Raw genomic sequence first — 11,723 nt, forward strand, 5'->3', positions numbered from 1 at the left:
CTGCAAGCTCTGCCTCCCGGGTTTATGCCATTCTCCTACCTCAGCCTCCGGAGTAGCTGGGACTACAGGCGCCCGCCACCTCGCCCGGCTAGTTTTTGTATTTTTAGTAGAGACGGGGTTTCACCGTGTTAACCAGGATGGTCTCGATCTCCTGACCTCGTGATCCGCCCGTCTCGGCCTCCCAAAGTGCTGGGATTACAAGCTTGAGCCACCGCGCCCGGCCTATATAATGGATTTTTAATAAAGTTTATTTCAAAGATACTTTCTACATTTTTTTGTATGTTTTTTTTTTTAGAAGGAGAAATCTTTAGTCTCTACAGAGACTCTATATATGTGCTCTGGTTTTGAAAATCTGTATTCAAAATGCGTGCTGACTATTGCCCAGTGTTCATATACAAGCATGATGTGACTTTTCAGAATAATCCTATTGCATAAAAGAGATAATAAGTGGGCCGAGGCGGGCAGATCACGAGGTCAGGAGATCTAGACCATCCTGGCGAACATGGTGAAACCCCATCTCTACTAAAAATACAAAAAATTAGCCAGGCGTGGTGGCGGGGCCTGTAGTCCCAGCTACTCGGGAAGCTGAGGCAGGAGAATGGCGTGAACCCGGGAGACGGAGCTTGCAGTGAGCCGAGATCGCGCCACTGCACTCCAGCCTGGGCAACAGAGCGAGACTCTGTCTCAAAAAAACAAAACAAAACAAACAAACAAACAAAAAAGAGACAGTAAGTGGAGATCAATGAATAATTATTATGTTATATATTTGTATGTTATTATTGTGACAGTCCATCTTATTTTTTATGTATATTTTTATAACCACAAAGGTTTTTTCAAGGTATCTTTTACTTGGTAATGATACTTTAATCCCTTTCCTTAAGTGTAACTGTTTACTTGGGAGGCCGAGACGGGTGGATCACGAGGTCAGGAGATCGAGACCATCCTGGTCTACAACGGTGAAACCCCGTCTCTACTAAAAATACAAAAAAAAAAAAAAAAAAGTGTAACTGTTTACATGTTTTACCTGTATGAATCCGAGATTTCCTAAGAATCGGTAATATGTTGTTTCAAAGGTAAAGTTGAGAGTACTGCAAAAATTCTTCTTTCTCAATTATATACTGTAATTATAGGTATTCTCCTTTTCTTCACATTATTAGGGAAAAATACCTGTTGTAATTAAATTAATATATTTGTATAGTTCCCCTACTATTTTGAGAATCTATTTTATTAATTTCTGAGATGCATAAATAGAAGTATAACTTTTTGATAAATCTACTCTAATTTCCCCATGATACTATAAATTAATACAGCACTTTACCTCTTCCTATGACTTTGTGCCCCATGAGTTTGCATAGTCTTATTTTTAAAATCATACTAGTGCCTATTTTACAACAGTTTTGTTCCTTTGAAAAAGTAAGCTTTTTAATATTTCATAGTTTTTAGATTTGTTGCAGTCTACCAAGAGAGGCCTCTGGTAATATAATTTCTGAGTTTTTAACATTTAGGGACATTATCTTCTTGGTCTAATCTGTGATCCAGTTTTGTAATGTACCATGGGTGTTTAAAATAATGATGTGCTCTCAGTTTTTAACACAGGTTGGAATAGATGCAGCCCATCTCAAAGTAAATTCTTCGTTTTGCCTACAGACTGACTTATAAACCTTGTTTTGTAATATCTTTTGTAAAAAATTTTGTGAGCATATAGAAGGTGTATATATTTATGGGTTCCATGAGATGTTTTGATACAGGCTGCAAAATGAAATAAGCACATTATAGAGAGTGGGGTATCCATTCATCCCCTAAAGTATTTTTCCTTTGAGTTACAAACAATCTAATTACCCTCTTTAAGTTATTTTAAAGTGTATAATTAGTTATTATTGACTATAGTCACCCTAATGTATTATCTAACAGTAGGTCTTATTCTACATTTTTGTACCCCTTAACCATCCCCACATCCCCTCCCATCCCCCCACTACCCTTCCCAGTCTCTAGTAACCATCTTTCTACTCTGTATGTTCGTGAGTTCAGTTGCTTTGATTTTTAGATTCCACACATAAGTGAGAACATGTGATGTGTCTTTCTGTGCCTGGCTTATTTCAATTAACATAATGATCTCCACTTCCAGCCATGTTGTAGCAAATGGCTGGATCTCATTCTTTTTATGACTGAACAGTACTCCATTGTGTATATGTGCCACATTTTCTTTATCCATTCATCTGTTCATGGACACTTAGTTTGCTTTCAAATCTTAGGTATTGTGAAAAGTGCTGCAACAAACATAGGAGTGCAGCTATCTTTTTGATATACTGATTTCCTATCTTTTGGGTGTATACCCATCAGTGGGATGGCTGGATTATATGGTACTCAATTTTTAGTTTTTTTGAGGAAACTCCAAACTGTTTTCCATAGTGGTTGTACTAATTTACATTCCCATGAACAGTGTACAAGTTCCTTTTTTCCACATCCTCACCAGCATCTGTTATTGCCTTTAGGATACAAGCCATTTTAACTGGCCTGAAGTGATACATCATTGTAGTTTTGATTTGCATTTGAGCATCTTTTCATATACTCATCTGCCATTCTGCCATTTGTGTGTCTTCTCTTGAGAAATATCTATTCAAATCTTTTGCCTTTTTTTTTTTTTTTGAAACAGGGTCTCGCTTCATCACCCAGGCTGCAGTGCAGTGGTGCGATCTTGGCTCATTGAAACCTCTGCCTCCCACCCCCAGGTGATTCTCCCACTTCAGCATCCTGAGTAGCTGGGACCACAGGCATATACCATACCTTGCATTTTACCCATTTTAAAACCCAGAGCATTGATTTTTTTCTGTAGAGTTATTTGAGCTCCTTATATATTTTAGTTATTAATCCCTTGTCAGACCAGTAGTTTGCAGATATTTTCTCCCATTCTAGGTATCTCTTCAGTTTGTTGATTCTATCCTCTGTTGTGCAGAAGCTTTTTAACTTGATATGTTCCTATTTGTCCATTTTTGCTTTGGCTGACAGTGCTTCTGGGTATTGCTCAAGAAATTATTGCCCAGACCAATGTCCTGGAGACTTTTCCAGTGTTTTCTTGTAGTGGTTTCATAGTTTTGGGTCTTCAATTTAAGTCTTTAAGACATTTTGGTTTGCTTTTTGTATATGCTGAGAGAAAGGAGCCTCGTTTCACTCCTCTGCATATGTATATCCAGTTTTTCCATCACCATTTATTGAAGAGACTGTCTTTTCTGCAGTGTATGTCCTTGGCACCTTTGTTAAAAATGAGTTCACTGTAGATGTGTGGATTTGTTTCTGGATTATCTATTTTGTTCCATTGGTTTGTATATCTGTTTTTATGCTAGTACCATGCTGTTTTAGTTATATAGCTCTGTAGTATAATTAGAAGTCAGGTAGTGTGGTTCCTCTAGTTTTGTTCTTTTGGCTTAGGCTAGCTTTGGCTCTTATGGGTCTTCTGTGGTTCCGTGTAAATTTTAGATTTTTTTTTTTCTATTTATGTGAAGAATGTCATTGGTATTTTGATAGTGATTGCATTGAATCTGTAGATTGCTTTGGGATGTATGGACATTTTAACAATACTGATTTTTCCAGCCCATGAATATGAAATATTTTTCCATTTTTGATATCTCTTCAATTTCTTTTATAAGTCTTCCATAGTTTTCATTATAGAGATATTTCACTTCTTCAGTTAATTCCCAGGTGTTTAATTTTATGTGTGGCTATAGTAAATGGAATTACCTTTTTTCTTTTCCAGATTGTTCACTGTAGGCATATAGAAATGCTACTTATTTTTGTATGTTGATTTTGTATCCTGCAACTTTGCTGAATTTGGTTATCAGTTCTAATAGTTTTCTTGTGGAGATATTATCTTGTAACCAGTTATCCAATTCAGAAAATAGCTTCTTCTTTAATGCTATCTTATCCAATATACAAATTCTCAATTTTTACTGATATTTATTCCCTAATATATCTCAAAATTGTCCCCTCAATTTCACCATTAGGCCTTTACTAACTCTCACTTTCATCTTACATTAGCTAAAAGAATTTACCTTCTTTTACACAAATCTTAAGTTATTTCATTGTTTATAGCAAGAATTACAAGTTTAAATGCCTAAATTTATGAGAAGCTACTCATCAGTGAATGGGTGGAAACAGGTGAAATGAGGAGAGCATGCCCCAGTTATAAGAGCAGGGAGTAGCCGCTACTTAGTTCTAGTTCAGGTAAACTCAAATTTTTGGTCAGAAATGAGATAAGGAGCTTGCACCAGAACACATTGCCTTTGTCAGCAAGAAAGTCTTGCTACTGAATGAGTGAAAGAGTAGATGAATGAATCAATAGTTAAAAGGAAACTGAAATAAATAGTACATGTGCATAATGATAAAAAGTGATTTCTGTCCTTCACTCATAACTGACCGGTAAACAGTTTATGGTCCAGCAGCCAGCTTGCAGCACACATCCACCCAAGTGCCATCTTTTCCGTAACACTTTTTCTTTAAGACACAGAATCTCACTTTGGAGTGCAGTGGCACAATCATAACTTACTGCAGCCTTGAATACCTGGGCTGAAGCAATCCTGCCACTCAAATATCCCAAGTAGCTAGGACTACAAGTGCACACCATCATGACACTTCTTTTTCCTGATCACTGCCATGATCTCTCAGTCTGTAAGACACCTCCTTTTCTATTTTGAATTGTACTATCATTAGTTATATACATATGGTATGTTTCCTCTTTTACTGTGAACTTCATTAGTCCAGAATAATTGTCTGGGTCTTTTTGTACCGTCTCATAGCACTTAGCAGAGGAACTTGCTGTTAATAGATGTTCAAAATGTATTTTTAAGTGAACATATTAAATGAATATACCCCCTTATCTGAAATTACTTTTTTTTTTTAACAAAATAAGAGCCTTGGTCAATATTTTAGGTGTATAATTGTTTAAATGTATAAGAAAAAGCAGAACAGTTAGCAGAAAATTATTAGACATTAATGTGTGACACTAGAGAGCAGATGACAATTTATGCCTGTGCTTAACAGATTGTTATCTTATTTCTCATCTGCAGTTAAAATATCTTCAAAGGCTATACAAAGAAGAGAAACCTTGTCTACTAATTTGGTTTAGGCTTATAATATGAATCCAGATTATGAAAATATAATATGTACTCATGATACATATTAATTGACTATCATGGGTACATTGATTTTAAAATCTGTGGAATAGTCTTGATAATGAGTATTTTCTTCTTTTAAAATGCTAGATTATGATGTACGTACTAACACTAGGTAGGTGTAATTTAAGACATGCTAGTAGTGATATCATTATTATCTCCAACGGCTACCATGGTGATCACTGCAAGGATAGGAGTTGGTGTTGTGTGTGATGAAGTAGCTGCTTCTCCAGAATTCTGAGATGGATCCTTTTTTGGTTGATGTGGACAAGGTATGGGCTTATGAGGTTTAGATTTGTGAGTTTGAAATTGGGATGGATGCATTTTTATTGAACATGAGGATGGTGGATGAAGTTTGTGCACATGGTGCTTGGGAACATTTAGTAAAGTCAAGTAAGTTGGAGACCAGGACATAAAGGACCCATCTTCTCTGGTTTGTTTTTGGAAGCTGGACACTGGCTTCCAGCAGAATTGCATCTTTGAGACTTTTTGGCTGTGAACTTTGCCACTGTTTTTAAGTAGATCTGGAGCCTGGGAAATTGCCTGGTGGACGCCTCTTAGAAGAAACTCTCCTTGTTTTACCTGTGGAAACTTTAGTTGTAGGAACTAGATGGCTCCTCACTGCACCCTGGAAAAATGATGTCTGCCAAAGTGCAGCTTTGGCAGCTGTAGTCTTTCTTTTTGCTCCCTTTACAAGTGATTTCTGTGTAGCATCGACAACTGATGACCTTTTGTTTGTTTTGTGAGAAGATGATGTCCTCTTGGTTATAGATTTGGTAACTTTTGACTGTTTCCGTTTAGGCTTAGCAGCTGTCTTTTTATAGCAGTTTTGGTGACAGATGCCTGATTGGGTATAGACTTGTCAGGTAAGGTCACTTTGTATGTAAACCTGTGGATTAATTTCTCTTGTTTTTTGAAGTTGTTTTGGTTGAGGCTGATTTTTTACAATCTTTTTAGCTAGAAATTGCTTTTTGGCAGAGTTAGACTCCTTTGCTGGATTTTGAGAGGATAATGAATGTTTGGATGTAGACTTGGATGTTGAAGATTTAAAAGAATTGGTTATTAGAGATTGGTTTGGTAAAACTGATACAGGTGATTTTGGTTGAGTAACAGTAAGTGAAGCCTGGCTTGATGATTGCTTTGATGTCTGAATGTGGGCTTGTCTTAGTGCAGCCTGGCTATGCGAGGACTTTGTTCTTCTGGTTTTGAAAGATGAATTTAACCTTGATGGCATTTGTCTCGATAGATCATGAGTTTTAAGGCTCTCACTTGTCTAAATTAAAAATACTTGTATAAGTAAAGACTAAATACATGTGGCATCAAGCTACATTGAGTGTATTTAAAAATATTAATTGATAAAAATAGGAAATAGCCATTTTGATGTTATTCACATTTTGATTTTCATTTCTTTCTTTTTCTTAAAAACTACTTTTCAAAAGCAGTTTTAGGTTCACAGAAAAGTTGAGTGGGAAGTACATAGAGTTCCCATATACCCCTTATCTCAGACCCCTATCCCAGCCTCCTTTATTATCAATACCCTGTACTAGAGTGGCACATTCATTACAGTGGATTAACTTAAATTGACACATCATGATCACCCAAAGTTTATAACTTATATTAAGGTTCATTTGTGGTGTTTTACATTCTGTGGGTTTTTGCAAATGTATAATGACCTATATCCATGATAATACCTTACAGAATAGTTTTCACTGCTGTAAAATCTTCTGTGTTCCACCTATTTATTCCTTCCTCTCATTGACTCCATGGCAATGACTGATCCTTTTACTGTCTCCATCGTTTTGCCTTCATCAGAATGTCATACAGTAGAATCACACAGTATGTAGCTGTATTAGAATGGCTTCTTTCATTTGGTAATATTGACTTATGGATCTTCTATTTCGTTTCATGGACAGATAACTCATTTCTTTTTAATGATGAATAATATTCCATTGTCTGGATGTACCACAGTTTATTTATTCATTCACGTACTATAGGACAGCTTGGTGGCTTCTGAGTTTTGGCAATAGGAATTAGAGTTGCTATAAACATCTGTGTGGTTTTTGTGTGGACATAAATTTCTGATTCTTTTTGTTGGCTACGTTTTTATTATTTGTATGATTACTTCAAATGTTAAGTTTAAAATTTATTGCTTCCATAGCATGAAGTATGTCAAGATTTTGTTATTTAAGGTCCTTGTCTTAGCCATTCCAACAATAGTTGTAGATATTTTGTAATGAATGATTCAAAAGAATTATTTTTTTTAATATGGAAAATAACTGTATTAATACAAAATGTTTATTTTATGGAGAACATTTAAGAGTTTAATCTTACCTTTCAAAGTTTCTGGGATTTCTTAGTATATGCCAATAAAATAGAGACATAATACACTTGATCTTTTAAGTATAATTTTGCTCATTAGCCTTGACTATTAGCTTTATAATCTTTATCCCAATATCATGGACATCTGGCAACTATGATAGCACATCACATTAGGAAGATTAGGAAGAAGAGATGCTACCATCTTCTTCCAAATATCGAACTAGAGTTAAGATAATATATAATATTGATATAGCAATTTGTTTATCATTCTATTGACATTCAATTTTCTTTCCTTGAAAACTGAGATTAAATTATAAAAACATTCTCTCTTTATACTTTCAGATTTCTGTGATTGATAATATAATTTGAGTTATTTTCTTTTGTATTTAAAATTGGCCTAACAGTGTATCATTGCCTTTGACAGCTTTGATTCATAATCACTAGTGAACTATTAAGGTCAACACTGCTTTTTCTTTCTGGATTTTGGTAAGAAAAGCCCAGGCTATTTAATCCAATTAAGTCGGTATTCCTACTTTAGTCACCAACAATCCATTTTTCCTTTCTTTGTTTATTTGCTTAACAAATATTTATTTAGCTGCTGCTACGCTGTATTAGACCTCACCTTGGAGAGACAGTGGTGAGCAGAACACAGTCCCTAGGGTTTATAGCCCCAGTGGGAGAGGTGGAGAGGCCAGTATCATCGAGTTTAAGGAGTATTAAGGGACAGAGGAGCTGGGAGGGGCAGGATGCTGGGTGGCACATTAGTGGATCATTTGATTTTGGAAGTTCAGGAACTATTTCCTCAAGGATATAAGTCAGGGATTCAAATTTTGATTAGATGCTATGAATTATCATGGTGATCTGAGCAGCTTCAGAAAAGTGCTGGAGGATGGTAATGGTATAGCTAAAGCAGTGACAGAAGTCTTTGAGTCACTGGGGTGAATGGCATGATGATCTAATGAGGAGAAATGAACTGTAAACAACAGGACTATGAAAATTGACTTTATCTTAAGAACAACAGATATCCTTGGCAATATCACTTAGGGAGTTAAGGGATAAATGAATGAACATTTATTGAATGACCAACTAATATAAAGTACTCTAATACCTTAATTACTTTAATCAGATAAAAGGTTATATGTTCTAGTGATATGATAATGGGTATGACAATGATAATAATGTACTCTAATACCTTGAATACTCTAATCAGATGAAAGGCTATATGTGCTAGTGTTATGATAATGAGGGTTGGTGGATTGAATTGCTAGAGTTCAAAGCTAAGTTCTACTAGTCAGTATTTTCTTATCTTAGCCAAATTACTTAATCCCTCTGAGCCTCAGTTTCCTCATATCTACATAAGTATAATAATAGTACTTCCCTAAGAGAATGCAATATAAAATAAATACCTATAAAACCCTTGTTATAGAGTCTGACAGTATATCAATAAACCAGTAAATAGTACTTTCTGTTATATTTATTGCCCAAAGTTACACAGCTAAGTAATACTGAGCTGAAACTTTGATCAGATTCTATACAAATATGAACCCTATACATTTTCACTACCATATGTTTGTCCATGTGGAGTTGTTTCCACATATGTAAAATGAGGATCAATAACAAATTACTTCAAGAGTTCAAGAGTTTATTGGTGAAGATTAAAATCGGCATGTGCATAAGTGCTTTATACATTTTAAAGTGCCATATAAACACTTGTTATATAATGTAGCACTGGATTCTGAGTACCTGGGAACTTTCAAATATAGCTATTTTGCAGGATTGAGAAATAAAATGTTTTTCTGCATCTCATTTGACTATGACGTCTTAGAGGTGGGAGGGAAACATGCTGTATTTACAGTGAGCAATCAACTAGTAATCGACAGAAGTAAATGACTACGGGTGATCATCTCCAGATCAGATCACTTCTGTGCCAACAACCCAATTTCTCATGTGTAACAAACCACTTCTACCTGGATGAATCCTTGCATCCAAAGTAATTTATCCAAGTCAAAGATAAGCAGCTCAACAATGTATTTTGTGAACATGTAAAAATAGTAGCTGAGGGATTAAGTACATATTCCAGTTAGTTAATCCAATAGATGCAAATATGGAGTAACATCATATCTGGGAAGTAAGTGTTTAACTTAAATATTACTTTTGGCAACTCATTATTAATGTTATTTAATGAGACATAATCATATTAATATGAGCCAATATTAAGAATGTTTTTCTTGTTTCAAAGTATTTTGCTTCACATTTTATTTCACTTGCTACATTAAAAATGATTTTATAGTAGTTTTTACATGATTAAGAGCATAGACTTTTTATTTTTTATTTTATGTATTTAAGGTATACAACATAATTTTTGATATACATAGTGCTATGGTTACTACAATCAAGCAAATTAACACTTTCATCATTTCACAATGTTATCATTTTTATGTGTGTCAAGAACACCAAAAATCTGTTAACAAAAACCTCAAATAAAATACAATATTATTAACTGTAGTTCTCATGTTGTACATTAGATCTCTAGACTTATTCATCCTACATTCAACTCTGTATTCTTTGACCTACATCTTTCCAGTGTGGCCCATCCCTGGTAGCTACCGTTTTGTTCTCTGTTTTTATGTATTTGACTGATTTTTTTTTTTTTTAATTCCTCATGTAAGTGAAATTAGCTTTCTGTCCTACAACTTCAAAGTTCATCCATGTTGTGGCAAATAGCAGAATCTCTTTCTTTTTTTTAAGGCTGAATAATATCCCTGTGTGTTTGTGTGTGTGTGTGTGTGTGTGTGTGTGTGTGTGTTTCAACATATTTTATCCATGTCTCTTGATGTACACTTAGGTTTTTCCACTCTGGCTATTATGACTAATGCTGCAATGAACAAGAGAGTGCAAATATCGTTTCGAAGGGTGATTTCATTTCCTTTGAGTAGAACCCAGAAAAGTGTCTTTTGGGTCATACACTAATTCTATTTTTATCTTCTATAGGCACCTCCATACTGCTTTTCACAGTGGCTACACCTATCTACATTCCCACCAACAATGCACAAAGACTCCCTTTTGTCCACATCCTTGTCAACACTTGTTATCCCTTGACTTTTTGAAATAGTCATCTTAACAGGTGTGATGTGATATTTTATTGTGGTTTTGATTTGCATTTTCTTGATAGTGATGCTGATCATTCTTTCATATACTTGTTGACAATTTTTTTTTTTGTTTTCTTTGGAGAAATGTCTATTTATGTCTTTTGCTCATTTATTTTTATTTTTGTTATTTATTTTTTAATTTTTTAAATTTTTTTAGACAGAGTCTTGCTCTGTCACCCAGGCTGGAGGGCAATGGCCTGATCGTGGCTCACTGCAACCTCCACCTCCTGGGTACAAGCGATTCTTCTGCCTCAGCTTCCCGAGTAGCTGGGACTACAGGCACACGTTACCACGCCTGGCTAATTTTTGTATTTTTAGTAGAGGCAAAGTTTCACCATATTAGCCAGGATGTTCTCGATCTCCTGACCTCATGATCTGCCCACCTTGGCCTCCCAAAGTGCTGGGATTACAGGCGTGAGCCACCACACCTGGCCAATCTTTTGCTCATTTAAAAAATCAGATTATTTGTTTTACTGCTATTGAGTTTTGTGAGTTCTTTATATATTTTGGATATTAACCCCTTATTAGACAAATAGTTTGCAAATGTTTTCTCCCAACATATGGGCTGTCTTTTTATTTTGTTGATTATTTTCTTTGCTGTGCAGAAGCTTTTTAGTTTGATGTAGTTTATTTACTTATTTTTGATTTTGTAGCCAGAGCTTTTAGTGTGATATCCAAAACAATTTTTGCCACGGCCAATGTCAAGGAGCTTTCTCCCTATGTATTCTTCTAGCAATTTTAAAGTTTCGAGTCTTACATTGACCTTTTATCCATTTTGAGCAGATTTTTGTGTACGGTGTAAGATATGGGTCCAATATCATTATTTTGCATGTGATATCTAGTTTTTCCAGCACCATTTATTAAAAAGACTATAATTTTGCTATTGTGTCTTCTTTGTATCCTTGCTGAAAATTAGTTGACTGCATACGTTCAGGTTTACGTATGGGTTCTTTATGCTGTTCCATGTGTAGGTTTTTAAAGAGCATGGACTTTAAAGCAAGACTTTGAGTTCAAATCTCAGCCTCACATGGGGAAATTTACTTCATTTCTCTTTCACTTATAATAACAACAAGAACAAATATATGTAGTT

The sequence above is a fragment of the Piliocolobus tephrosceles genome, chromosome 3, assembly GCF_002776525.5.
Source record: "Piliocolobus tephrosceles isolate RC106 chromosome 3, ASM277652v3, whole genome shotgun sequence".
NCBI lineage: Eukaryota > Metazoa > Chordata > Mammalia > Primates > Cercopithecidae > Piliocolobus > Piliocolobus tephrosceles.